Below are 13,707 nucleotides of genomic sequence, written 5' to 3'. Positions count from 1 at the left end.
TACATTCTCTCAGTTTAAACTTTTGATCTGTGATTTGTGTTCTATTCTGAATAAAATATTTGATGTTGGCACCTCCACATCATTGCATTCAGTTTTTATTCACAATTTGTTTAGTGTCCCAACTTTTTTGGAATCCGGTTTGTAGTACTAAAAGAAAAAAGTGACAATAACAAAGTTCCATATATAAACTCAGAAGACATGTTGGCTCACTAGTGGTTTGGATGGTAAATAAAACGGCTACATTTGTGTTGCAGTTATTGTGACCCCTGTAAAAGAGTCAGTATGTTTCTCCACAATACAATTCTCCACATACAATTAATCATTAAATAACTGTTTACATCTAAACCCCTGAATTATGCAAAAATTTAGAAAAATCAGTGGAATTTTACTTTAATATAACCAGAGACATGGCCAACTAACAAGGTAAAAAGGAAAAAAGGTCAATTTTGATTTTAGGTTGCCTTGGAAGATGATATGACTTATTTCTAGGTGGCTTTCAGCTTAGTGGAACAGTTGGGTTACCCTGCATTCACACCGGCAGCGACGCGATGGGACAAAGCGGTCGGAGGTCACTCATTTTCAACGAGAGCTGGCGATTTCCGGCGACAGGAGGCGGCACGAACGTTGGCGAACTCTCCGCCGCTGTGAAACGGTACGCTCTTTTTTTGGTTCCTATATAATTGTTCCTACTAGAGATGGAATAATGGCGGCGGTGCTTTCGCCGCAAATAGACAGTAATCACAAAGACCAAATAGCGTTTTCCTCACAAACTGACTGCATAGACTCGGGGATTAAATAAAAATAAGCACACAAGCGATTTCTCATCAGAATTTTTAATTTTAGCGGGAATGCATCTGCTTTGTGCTTGGCGTCAGTGAAACCATGGCAACCAACGGTCCGCTTGATTTCAGAAACACCCACAGGCTATGAGCGATCAGCGATTTGGGCAATGAGAGGCGAAAAGTTGCTGCCGGTGTGAACGCAGGATCAGGCGCGATAAAGTGGGGGGCACGTGCTCCACTAGGTTTTTTAAATCTGTGTGTATATATACACACACACACACACACACACACACACACACACACACACACACACACACATATATACACACACACATATATACACACACACACACACTTTCTTAACTGCTTATCCTCGGTCTCAGGGGGGTGCTATCCCAGCAAACATTGGGCAGAAGGCAGGATACACCCTGGACAGGTCACAGGGCAGACAAACAGACAGACATATACATCCACAATCACACCTAGAGGCAAGTTAGCATGTCCAATTGGCCTGACTGCATGTCTTTACATGGGGGAGGAAACCCATGCAGACATGGGGAGAACATGCAAACTCCACACAGAAAGGACCCTGCCAGGGTACCGAACTCAGGTCCTTCTTGACAGGGCTACGCACTGCACCACACCGTACTTCTGCTTCATTATGAGTTAAAGGTATCCTTCTAATTATGCCATAGATCATGCCTTAAAAGTCACACACATGCCTCAAAAAGTCACCCCCCTTTCCCTACGGTATTGGTTTCTTCCAAAAGTTGCAGGATGAAATCGGTTCGCAGCAGCAGGGAGACGTGAGTAGCTGCAGGACGGAGCAGTGGGCGTTTGTGTCTACACACTTGACAACGCAAGGACGGAGCGGTAGATGCACAGTTTGTACAGTTCGAAATCCAGCAGGAAACAAAACATTTTGACCTGAAACAAAGAAATATAGACCATCAAAAAAAGATTTTGGCAATGGCCATATACAGAACCAAGCAGACAACAGCCACAAAGGCAACAACGTCATGAGAACTCTCTGATTGTTCCGTCTGTAGAGGCAAGAAGTCTTGGTGTGATTCTGGATGGCCAGTTATCGTTACCATGATCCCTTCGAGCTTTGAGTACAGCTCTGCTTGACCCGCCATACTTCCAGGCGCGTGGAAGACAAGCATCAAGACTCTTCTCTGTACTGGCACCCAGGTGGTGGAACGAACTCCCACTAGCCGTCTGTACAGCAGGGTCTCTCGCTGTCTTCAAACGCAGACTGTAGACACATCTCTTTATACAGCACTTAAATGAGCACTGAATTAAGTATTGATTAATGTATTGTACTGCACTTATGTATTGTATTGTATTGCACGGTTCTGTGTTGAACTGTGTTCCTTTTTCTCTAGGTATCAACAGCGACTTTTTGTTTCTAGCAGTACCTGAGCTCAGGACCAGCTTTCTCTCTAACCTATTGGTAACTATCAAAGATACTTTCTCTAGATAGACAAAGCACTTCTTGTAAGTCGCTCTGGATAAGAGCGTCTTCTAAATGCTGTAGCTGTAAATGTAAATGTGAAGTCATACAGAAAAGGAAAAGAGTACTTAGCGTCGCTACTGTCCTCCATCTTGGATTTTCATCCGTCTTCTGCTTGCATGTTTCTATTGGTTGACGTGCCTCCACGTCAGAATGTAGAAAAAGTTTAAATGGTTTAAACTTTTTCGATGCTCGACGATGCGTCTTTTCACTGCACAAAGGCACGTTGCTAAGGCTGCATTTACACTCATGCTCCAGCATGTCGACGCACCACAAGGCATCCCATTAGTTTTTAGTGGAAAGCGTCGGTTCCGCCACACATAGCCGCGCAGTGCATGATGGGTCCGGTGCATCGAGCCTGGGGGGATGCGGTGAGGTGCAGAGTTGAGCCGAGCTGACCTTTATGCAGATTAATCCGGCCAACGCGATGCGTCTATCCAATCACAAGATAGCTTGGTGTTTGCGCAGTAAGTGTTCACAACGCAATGTATGAAACATTCCTTCCTCATTTAAATGTATATATGTATATATTTTCATAATATACTAATTTTTTTTGATTATTAGAAAATCAGCACATTTGTTAATTAAAATTTGACTTAGCAGGACGTGATTTAATTGGATGATGCAGGGAACGTCTTTGTTAACGCCCACATGCGGCCAGCTGAAGAGGGGGAGTGCGCTCAAGTCCGTCGATACGCCGGAACAGTGTAAAGACAGAGCTAACTGACGCTGCGTCAGTCTGCATTTACACTATTCCGGTGTGTCGACGGACGTGAACGCGCTCCCCATTGCAGCACCATATGAGGGATTTTCTGTGATGCAGACACGCCCCCCAGGAACGCCCCTCATGTGACGCCAGGGGCAGGTGGGCTTTGGCGTAAAAGCCGTAGTAATATTGCTGAGTAAACAGAACTACGACGGCGTTTTAGGGCTGCTGTTAATAAAAATAAAAATAGTAGACTTCGAGAATAAAGTCGTAATATTTCGAGATTAAAGACGTAAAGTTATGGGAATAAACTTGCGATATTTCAAGGACAAAGTGGGGGGTTGACATAACGCGTTGGGGTCTCTGTTGCTGTACTAGCGACGGCGAAGACGCAGAGCGAGACGCACTCACTCATTGTCACCTTGTGGATCGATCATTTTGATCATCATTCTCATTGTCTGTGAAACTTCATGCCCTCTTTGAATGGCACGGAGATGTAGCCACCGATAGCCGTGTAGACGACCATGCCTGCGATTCTCCTTCAACAAAACAGTTTCCGTCTGGCTCTTTATTCTAAATAAACACATTTTCCTGCACAACCATTTCAGCCGTTTCTTATATTAATAACAGGCTGGTGCTGATGTGTCAGGAGATACAGGGAGACACACCTCAACGTGTTGCATTTTAACAGGAGGAGGTTTGTTACCTTCCTTTTGCAAACCCTTTGGCCATAATATTGCGACCTTTCCTGGTAATATCCCACTTAAATGTCCTAATTCTACGATATTATCATCGGAATATTATGACTTTATTCTCAAAATATTACGATTTTATTCTAAAAAATACATTTTTTTTTTAAATATTACGACTTCTCGAGGTGTACTATTTTTATTTTTGTTAACAGTGGCCCTAAAACGCCGTTGTACAGAACAAAATGGGAAAGATTAATAAGGACGAGAACGAGCGCTTTCATTACAGATTATGATGTCGGTAACTGTCGAGTACTGTTACATTAACGTTTTAGCACGACCTTAAAACTTGTGGAAAATAAGCACGTGGTTGCTTGATAGTTAATGATACTCAACCTTGCCAAAGTTATTTTGTGCAAGCTGGCAGCACCATGGTAGCCCCTGCTGAAGAAAGACAATTAGGATTAAAACTAATGGTTTTTGCCTCCTAATGGTTACAATTAGAGACCACTACACTCAAAAAATGATTTATGGCCATCATAAACATTAAGCAAATATTTTACATAAAACGTATTTAAAAACATAAAAATATACTTTACTTATTTATATTATATATTTATTTATTATTTACAAAACTGATTTAATTGAATTGTATAAGACCTAGTAGATTTTTCCACTAAATCTTATTAGGATGCAGTGCGCATGTGCAATAGTAACAGGAAACGCATCATCAATCAGGAAATTGCTTCAGCTGGCATGGTGGACATGAAATGGCTCTTTTTATTTTTTACGATCTCCTGCCATCCTTTGTTATACAGTGCAACTGCAATTAAATAGTAATGCGCATTAAATTAATTTGTGTTTTTAATGTTTTTGACCATATATTAATGTTTCATTTTGCTTATTTTGAGAGATACTCTATACAACACCAGCAAACTAGCTAGCTAGCATCCTTGCTAGGTCTGCTGTCATGGTAACGGGTACAAAAGTAGATTAAATAAACAATGGGGGTGACTTATTGTGAAGCATAGTATATAAAGATATATTCCATTAATATTCAAATCAACAGTTCATGGTTTTTGTAAGTGTAGGTGACGTCAACATATTAGCATGGCATGAAGTAACTGATAGCGTTAGCCAGCTAACTTGCATCAGGGTTAGTATGAGAGTTGCACCTCAATAGGAATGTTGTGTGCACATAAACATTTGCTTTAATAAGTAGTTAAGTTGCGAGTGAATAGAAATTCTAAACCAGGGAATTTGATCACAGCTGAAATATATAAAGTTATGTTTATTTCTTTCACATTAGACTTTAAAGTTTACATGTATCTTGCAATGTGCCTCAGCAAATACTGTTTAATACAATTTGGACTACAATAAATGTTTGTGAATTTAACATGTATTGTCATTTGATACATTTACACAGTCTAAGGCCCAATCCCATTTCACACCTTGCCCCTACCACTTAGCCCTTAGCCCTCTGTTTTGCACGTTCATGTCTAGGGTTAGGGTGTCCCAAGATGGCTGCGCGAGCGACCAAAGAAACCCACAAATGTAAGTATTTTCTCCGTTAAAAATTACGAAAACCATTGTATTATCTTAGTTTAATGTCATTTCAATGTATTACGGTGGTTTTCTTTATAACAAGCATAAAAAATCGCTAATAGCATGCTAATTTCTCAGTAGCTAGCTCTCTAACTTTCCCGTTCCACCTTAAATAGTCCAGCAGTATTGACGACTGAAGCGCCAGAATGTAACTGCTGCACCATTTAAGGTGGAACGAGAAAATCTGAACAAGAAGCTGGCGAATTGCGGACTTCAGCTTTGTATCACCAAAGAATTAGGGGTGGGCGATAATAAATAATTATCTTACACCCCCTGTCTGAAGGCATTTGATGCCCTAAATGTAACTAAAACCCAGCAGTCAGGTTGCTGAACTTTTCCCTTCTCTGCTATCACTGAAGACGGGCCGGGTCGCCTACAGAGCACCGCTAGAAGCCTGTTAATGAAGCATTTTTTTTATTTTTTTATTTGAGGGTTGTCCCATTTCGATTTCACAGGGCAAGTTCAACCACTAACCCTTGTAACTCAACTCGCCAGGTTTATTGAACATGATGGAGAAACATAAATTATAATACCATTTTTTACATTGGATTTATGTATTTAAATTGAATGGAAAATTGACATGTAATTAAAATACATAAGTTCTAACTTTTGGGCTTAAATATTTTTTTGAGTGTAGTTTCCAAGTAGAATTAGAAATGTATCTGGAATCAGTCAGGTCACCTGGTAAACCATCAGGATCCTTTACATTATCAACCCATCAAGAAAAGCCAAAAGTATCACAAACCCCCAAGAATCAACAGAAACTCTTAATGGTTTCTATGTTTTTTCTCATTAGGGACTACTGACAGTTTTAAAGGCTTTTTCCACCTGAATACTACAACTTTATCTAACTTACAGTTTTAAAGGCTTATTTCACCCAAATACTACTACTTTATCTAACTTATAGTTTTAAAGGCTTATTCCATCCAAATACTACTTTCTCAGAATTAAACTTGTTTACTAGGAGTTGCATTTTGTGTAATTGTGTAAAAATAAAGATACAATCAATTGCACATATTGCTTTTACAGTCACCAAATCTCAACCAGATATTTGAGACACAAGAAAGGCTTTGGTGCCATAATATTTATTTAATATATCAATAATAACAACCAACAAGATTCAACAAGTAAGATATAATTCTCCTCAATCACACACACACAAAAAGAAGCAAAAGAGTTAAAAAGGGACATTTAAAACTGGGATTGTTTCTCAATGACTCCTGCAAGAGAGAGAGATGCGAGGAAACCTAATGTTATTGACATTTGATGTTTCAATTCCAATACTCAAACCCCACTTTGTGAATTAGGTTACAGCACTACCTGTGCTTCACTACTTCACTGAAATAGTAAAAAGACAACACAATCACTGCTCGCTTAACAGAAATAACTTTAAAAAATGGTACTTTAATTGATGTTCCTACTTTTTAATTTAAAGCATTGACCAATATTTTATTGCATTATGTAAAAACAATTACATTCTCTACTCTTACTTGGAGCACAGAGGAAGACCTGCTCAGCTTGCTGCAAGGCTAAATTCTTCAGCACAGCTAGGCCATATATGATGGCCTACCAAAAGAAAAAGGATCATTTTTAAACTATATTTTTAAATATATGGTTATACAGAATACAGAACAGCAAGTCTTTGTACATAAGTCTGTAAACACCTTTTGATATAATGACTATTAAGAATGAACACCACGTATAGTGGGGTAAACAGACAGTCAGGACAGTTTAATTAGTAAGATTATTTAAACTTAGTTAAAATGGTAGAACAGTAAGTATTAAGTATTTACAATGAAGACAAAAAGCTACGCTGATTTAATGCAGTGGACAGACATATATTATACGGACATTCTTTTATCGTCTTTTGAGTTCTAATTAATGTGCTGGGTAGAGTTCATTATCATAACCATTACGGTAATAATTAGTATATTATTGGTACTAGCTAGCTAGTTAGCTAATTAGTATATTATTGGTACTAGCAGCTAGTTAGGCTTGTCAAAACGGCGCTACGGTTCCAAAAAAGTAGGCTAACAGTTCGTTTTGAAGCAATCTATCATAAGATAACAGATTACTGCGCATAGTGCCTTGACTATGTAGTTTGCTAGTTAACGTTAACTGTGCTGTCTAATTCAAAACACCAGAACGTTTTAACGTTAATTATATGAAACTTGATTCACGTTCTGTACTCACACTCCGACTGTCATCATCCATCTTTTCCACGCGTTAAAGGCGGTCCTTATATCCACTTCGCTAGGGAGCAGTGTCGCGAAAACATAGAGTCCTGGAATTGCGGTCCTGAAACTGCGGTCCTGGAACTGCTGCCTCCTGCACCCCAAAGCTTCAACGGGCGTATCGAAAGATCAGTGGATGTAACAAAAGGTGGGCGTGTGGACACGAAGAGAGCGTAGCGAAATAGGTGGAACCACGTACGTAATTTCAAAAATGAGAAATTCTGTCTCCCCAAAAAGATGCTAGGTAACGTTAACATTAAATAGCCAAATCCTACTACAGAAACTCTGAATAATTTTTAATATAAAGCATACCAAGTGGATAATGTGTGTGTTTACATATCCCGTAACCACTTTTCGTCTCGTTATTTAGTTAGGGTTTGCAAAGGTATGGTCATCAGCGAGAGTTCAGTCCCTGTGGGGAAATCCTGTTTGCTGCTGCTGCAGCTGCTCACATGAAGCAGTCTCGGTACAACATGCCGATCACTGGTGTTACTGGCATTTGGTTAGTGCCACTCCTGGGTGGCAGATGCCAATGGCTAGTGCCACTGGCTATCCGTTGCAGATGCCAATGCGGAATCACTGTAAATCGTACAAATTAATAAATGAAAACACGATCACAAGCCTGTGTTTCTAGTGTGTTGTTTAATAAATATGCTGATAAATGATCTTTACAGCGTTTAGATTTAGCATGAATAACACATCACAAATAATTCAGTAATTGGTTTGAGTACAATACAAGCTGTTTTCTTTAACTCTGTGTTACAACAAAAGCCCTAAAAGATTCCGTGTTCAAGCTAGTTTTACTTCTATAGTCGCATAGCCTTTGGCTAAAGCTGCTCATTTTGTTGAGAATCGTCCAGCCCAACAGCACAACCACGGAACCATTAAAATGCTAGACTATCTGTACAAAGTCCTCAAATCAACATTCCTCCGTCACTTTTTCCAGATTCTGATGGCCAGTGGTGGTGCTATGATGTGCTGCTAATTAGCCTAGCCGAGTAGCCGCTGCCCAGACTCACTGCTTTGCTCACAGGAGCTGTTGGTACGTCTGTTTTGCGTGGCACGCTCCGTTTTTTGCAGGTGCCACAGGCAAGTGTCACTAACCGAGCGGCGAGTGTGCAATGCCACTCGTTATCAGTTACTGATGGCACATGCCAGTACGTGACATTTCCGGAAGGCGGAGTTGGAAATTCCTGCTGCCAGATGCCAATCAGGGACTGAACTCTTTGTAGTGACAGTGGACAAAAACTAAGATAAGGCTGTTGTAGCACAGTGTTAGAGTGCTATGGTACATTAAAATAACATTTTGATATCGCTTCTGCAGTAGTTACATGAAGCTGAAGTAAGCACAACTCTGTGAAATGAGTTCATACTGAACGCATTCTCAGTCAATAGGATTGGCATGCCTACTCCCGAGTCATGTAGAGAGATCGTTTGTTACAAGCTTAACATCGTAACAATAGCCGAACCCTTGTGCAATATAGAACCATATTCAACTCATCTGTTAACTGCTAGGTTCAGTGGGTGTGTTCAGGTAATGGAACCACCTGTGCTGGACACCAGCCCTCCAGGACAGGAGCTGTGCACCTCTGGTGTGGGCTATTTTTCCTTCATGGAAATGTATGCATATTTGTTTATTTTCTATTATTTAAAAAAAAAAATCCCCCCATTTTCTCTCCAATTTAGTCATATGCAATTTCACCTATTAGTTAGGACATGCTACCACAAGTGCTAGGCAGGGTTGGGATAGCTACTGAAAAATTAGTTGCTGGCTACTTTGTAGCTACTTTCCCAAGACGTGTAGCTAGCTACAATTTAGCTACTTTTCCAGAAAAAGTAGTGGCTACTTTTTAGCTACTTTTTGAAAAGTAGTGCACTACTTTTTTAGCTACTTTTAAAGCGCAATTGTCAGAATGATATCCAACAAAAATTTAATAATATTAGTTTAGTAAATTAAGTAAAGGCAAAGTCAATCATTACAGTTTTTTCTTAACAAAACTCAACAAAAATAACTGTATACAAACCAAACAATTTTGTGCAAAGCATCGTCAACTGTTGAAATAAAACTGCTCAAATTTAAACATTTCAGCAAGATATGTACAGTTATACAACAGTTAGTTCCAGCCACGCAAACTGATTGGTTGAAAAGCGTTTTAACCATGCTGTTATTTCGCCATAACAGCACAGGTTTTTCACAAACACACATAGACCCAGTTGCTAAGCAACGACTTTGACAGCTGTAGGAGACGCTCAAACCATCTGACCATTTTTACTTCTTACTTCGTGGACAAACAGAAAATGGATACTTTTAAGATTACATTTGACCTACAGCCGATTTGGTCAGACTCTGAAGATGAGACTACACTAAATTCCCAAACTGTCTCTTGGTCTGTGTAAGGAGCTGGAAAACAAGCTGCCGGCTTTGCAGCGAGTGAGCGGAGTCCGTTACTCTGACGTAGCAACAAGCTGCTTGTTAAGGAGCTATAATTTGGCAGAAGGAATTGCTAACATTAAAACATATTAAATGCCACGTTTACGGCCCAGTTTATTTATTTCTTACTTTATTTATTTAACGGTTGTATAAAAGCAATAGAACACTCGAGCCGTGATGTTATTTCCCGATAACACACTCCCTCTCATGTTATATTGCCTAAACATGACATTCAGCATCTTAATTTAAACTTCAGCATCACTTTAGCCTCAAAATTCTCATCAGTGACCCTGGCTCTGCGCAGTACTATTAGTAATAGTCTATTATGTTTTTTCTAAATGTTTTTTTGACTGAGATGTGAGAAAAGCGGCTACAGCTGACCTGAAGGTTAAAGCAGAGCAAAGTAAGTCTGCATTTTCGTTTACATTTTTAGCTTGTACTAGTACATTAGCACATACTGAGACATATTTACATCCATGATGATAAAATGGACATAAAATGGCTCCCAAGGTGGTTTCATTTTTGTTGAAAGGACAAAATGGATCTTAACAATTTTTTGCCAACCCCTGAGCTATGCCTACTAGTAAGGGGTGATCAGTGCGTGGGGCCAGCGTGTTACCATTTGCACGAGCTGTCCGTGGCTCTGTCAGGATTGAACAATCGCCTCTAGCCGAGTTAACCACCGCATTCTGTGGTTTAAATTTTGTGCGGATTGCCTGAAGTCTGTAGTGAAATTATAGCAAAAATTATCGCTATAGCTACGCAAAAATTTGTAGGCACTACAGCTATTTGCTACATTTCATAAAACTGTCGCGGCTACAAAAATGTGTAGTTAGCTACAAAAAGTAGCACACTACTTAGCTACTCCCCCATCCCTGGTGCTAGGAGGGTGCTAGTACAGGCTTCCTCCAAGACCTGTGAAACCAGCCATTGCATCTTTTTGAACTGCCGCTCACAGAATGTCATTGGACAGCTGTCTGCAATCAGAAGAAAGCGTCAATCGCCAGTTCTGTTGTGTCAGCTAACAGGTGCCTGTGCTGACTAGCATGCTGAGTGATGGGGGAGAGGCAATGCCATCCTACCCACCCAGAGAGCGAGGCCAATTGTGCTCCCTTGGACTCATGGCCATGGGTGGCTGTAGCATCACCAGGGATCAAACTCGCAATATCCTGATGATAGGACCAATGCTTAGACGGTTGCATCTAAGTTGCAAGAGTTAAGTTTTCCCATCTTTTGCTGATGACTGCAGTGGAGGAATAAATCAGATGGATCAGCTGTGGATGCCGATCATCTCATTGTTGAATATATTATACACAAAAATAAAAGAGACCTGAGCATCCTCCTGCGTTTTTCCTCCTAAATAAACAACTGACACAGTTAAAGCTTTCCTCTGATAATCATCTATTTTCGCCAGTACTACTCTCACCATGGTAACGTTTGTTCCCTTACCACTATGAGGCACAGAACAATGTTTTTTTAATGTAAACATGTGAAGATAGCATTACTGTTTGTGAGTTTTCTTCATGCAGTTTTTCTGTTAATGTTACAGGACAAATTCACTTATTTAAATAAAATTGCAAAATTCTCAACATTAGTTTGGCTCTCATTGCTTGTTTCAGTCCACTGCTGCTCCCATAATCCCACTCATGAACTAATCAAACAGTTGGTTGTAAAAGTGAAGTTGGTGTTTGTGTGATTCAGTTAATGACTTGTATATAAGCTAGAGATGAAACGGTTACCGGTTTCACGGTAAACCGCGGTAAAATTAATGACGGTTAGTAATACCGTTTGAACTTTAAAGTATCATTAAAACCGCGGTCGATTACCGCGGTGTGAAAAACTCGCTGCACAGAATCAAACAAAGGCAGAATCATCTCTCAGACGCAGCTCTGTGTGTATGTAGAGGGGAAGGGGAAGGGGGAGGGGGAGGGGTAGAGAAGGGAGAACATGGGGGAATGTAGTGACAGAGATTCGGAGATATTTCAGCCTTCTAAGAAGACCAAGTCTGACGTTTGGTCATGTTTTGGGTTTTATAAGGATGCAGAAGGAAAGTTAATTGAAGATGACCACCCTGTCTGCAGAACAGGCCGAAAGAAAATAGCGGCGAAAGGGGGCAACACATCCAACCTTACGAGTCATCTTCGCGACCACCACCCGCTACTTTTTAGAGAACGCAAGGTTAACTTTAACGGAGAAGTCTGTGGGGACTTCGAAATAGAAGAAATGTCATGGTCTGTGTGGTTTAACTTGTGCTTATGGTTCGTTAATAATATAAAAAGCTTTAAGCGTCAAAAAAACAATCGGTGAATCAACTGTGAATCGAAACTAAAGCCTTTAACACATATTTCTGTGGAGCAGAGTCTCCAAAATGAGCTCTAAGTTAACGGTCACACAAGCTCTGGAACGAGACGCTGCAGAGGTTCAATCTGCACAGCTCCCCTTTCTCGCTTGCGGTGTTTACTGTCTGAGAAGAGAATTACACCGTCTCAAATCACTCAGTGTCCCTAGTGCGCTACTGTTCAAACAAACACGATCATCATTAACAAGCAATTGAGTTTTAAATAGGGAATTTGTAACCTATTGTTAATATATTGTTACTGTGAACGTTTCACGCACTCTTTGGGTGAAGGATTTGCTATTTCATGATCCACGAAGTGCACTACATAGGGAAGATAGTGTGCTTTGAGACGGGACCTTGCGCGAGTAAACGCTGTGTGCTGCTTTTAGGAAAAGCAGAGTTTCAGAGATTAAACTTTAGGAGTGTTTCTGCCGCAGCTCAGATGCGCGTTAATTTTAAGTTATGTTTTAGTTTTAAAATGCTTTTAGAGAAGCAGCTCCACAGGTGAAGACACACTGTGAGTTCTACGCTGTCTGCACGGTCACGCAGTTCCTCTGTGATTTTGGCTGTTTTTCCTGGTGCACTGTGTTGATTAGGGGAACAGCGCCACAACAGCACAATAATGCTGCAGTTGCAGTTAGGACAAAAATCCCCCGAGTGCAACACTTCTTAGAAGTAGTAATTTTCCATTAAGACCCACCTCAGAGTTGGTCCAGATTTAATTCTCTATGCAGGGAAATCCCTAATTATTGTAATAAATAATAATAATAATAATTACAACGGTAATAATAATAATTATTATATAATAATATATATATATATAATATATAATAGTGATAACAGTAATAATAATACATTTGCTATTCTTTTGTTTACAGAGTATTGTAAGTAATACAAAAGTAATACTACAAATGTATTGACTATATTTTTTTATTTTTTAAAGTGCATATTGCTGCCAATTCTATCTGTGTTAATAAAAAAAATATATTTATTTATTTATTTTACTTTTCAACGCTTTTGAACAATATTGCGATAATATCGATCATCGTGATCATTTTGGTTATGATAATCGTGATATGAAATTTTAATATCGTTTCATCTCTAATATAAGCTTGCCACGAAACACATGCATGAGTCCAGTACAACACCAATGCTACAGACTGTAGTCCATCTAGTCCGTTTCTCTGAATGCTTTGTTAGCCCCCGTTTACCCTGTTCTTCAGTGGTCAGGACCCCCATGGACCCTCACAGAGCAGGTACTACTTGGGTGGTGGATCATTCTCAGCACTGCAGTAACACTGATGTGGTGGTGGTGTGATAGTGTGTGTTGCGCTGGCCCGGGTGGATCAGACACAGCAGTGCTGCTGCAGTTTTTAAACACTTTAATGTCACTGCTGGACTGAGAA

This window comes from Colossoma macropomum, unplaced genomic scaffold (assembly GCF_904425465.1).
Source record: "Colossoma macropomum unplaced genomic scaffold, Colossoma_macropomum, whole genome shotgun sequence".
NCBI lineage: Eukaryota > Metazoa > Chordata > Actinopteri > Characiformes > Serrasalmidae > Colossoma > Colossoma macropomum.
Note: the sequence above shows the minus strand (reverse complement) of the source record.